At 40.9% G+C, this 1,348-nt stretch overlaps 1 non-coding gene across 1 annotated transcript; it reads left to right on the plus strand.

Annotated features, from left to right (window-relative positions):
- Positions 1 to 1,034: 1,034 nt before the first annotated feature.
- On the plus strand, positions 1,035 to 1,142 carry LOC112774291 (small nucleolar RNA R71). Its single transcript, XR_003188786.1, has one exon. It is a non-coding gene; the product is annotated as a small nucleolar RNA R71 (small nucleolar RNA).
- Positions 1,143 to 1,348: the final 206 nt, after the last annotated feature.

Consider the following 1,348-nt stretch of genomic DNA (forward strand, 5'->3'; position numbering starts at 1 on the left):
GCATTCAGTTCATTGATGAGCAATGGAGGTTCATCCTCCCAAGTCTCATTACCAAATAACTTGGCATTCAGCTTCATGATTGCTCCTAGATACTGAGCAACTTGCTCTTCAATAATATCTTCATCCTCTTCAGAGGAAGAATACTCATCAGAGCTCATGAATGGCAATAGTAAGTTCAGTGGAATCTCTATGGTCTCTGTATGAGCCTCAAATTCCTTTGGTTCCTCAACGAGGAACTCCTAATTGGTCAGTGGACGTCCAGCAAGGTCTTCCTCACTGGAAATCACTGCCTCTTCCTCCTCTATAGGTTCGGCCATGTTGGTTATATTGATGGCCTTGCACTCTCTCTTTGGATTCTCTTCTGTATTGCTTGAGAGAGTACTAGGAGGAGTTTCATTAACTCTTTTACTCAGCTGACCCACTTGTGCCTCCAAATTTCTGATGGAGGACCTTGTTTCAGTCATGAAATTGAGTGTGGTCTTAGGTAGATCAGAGACTATAGTTGCTAAGTCAGAGAGGCTCTGCTTAGAATTCTCTGTCTGTTACTCTGAAGATGATGGAAAAGACTTGCTATTGCCAAACCTATTTCTCCCACCATTATTATTATTGAAGCCTTGATTAGGCTTCTGCTGATCCTTCCATGAGAAATTAGGATGATTCCTCCATGAAGGATTATAGGTGTTTCCATAGGATTCTCCTTCAGAGGAGGCTTCTTTAGCACTGCCGGATGCAGCTTGCATTCCAGTCAGATTCTGAGAAATCATATTGACTTGCTGAGTCAATATTTTATTCTGAGCCAATATGGCATTCAGAGTATCAATCTCAAGAACTCCTTTCTTTTGAGTCATCCCATTATTCACAGAATTTCTTTCAGAAGTATACATGAATTGGTTATTTGCAACCATTTCAATGAGTTCATTGGCTTCTACAGGTGTTTTCTTCAGATGAAGAGATCCACCAGCAGAGTGGTCCAATGACATCTTGGACAATTCAAACAGACAATCATAGAATATACATAAGATGCTCTATTCTGAAAGCATGTCAGAAGGACACCTTCTGATCAATTGCTTGTATCTTTCTCAAGCTTCATAGAGGGATTCACCTTCCTTCTGTATGAAGGTTTGGACTTCCACTCTAAGCTTGCTCATCTTTTGAGGTGGAAAGAACTTCGCCAATGAAGGATTGACCAACTTTTCCCAAGAGTTCAGGCTTTCTTTAGGTTGTGAGTCCAACCATATCCTAGCTCTGTCTCTTACAACAAAGGGGAAAACAGAAGTCTGTAGACCTCGGGATTAACCCCATTGGTCTTAATAGTATCATAGATTTGTAAGAATTCAGCTAAGAACTG

The sequence above is a fragment of the Arachis hypogaea genome, chromosome 18, assembly GCF_003086295.3.
Source record: "Arachis hypogaea cultivar Tifrunner chromosome 18, arahy.Tifrunner.gnm2.J5K5, whole genome shotgun sequence".
In the NCBI taxonomy this organism is placed as follows: Eukaryota; Viridiplantae; Streptophyta; class Magnoliopsida; order Fabales; family Fabaceae; genus Arachis; species Arachis hypogaea.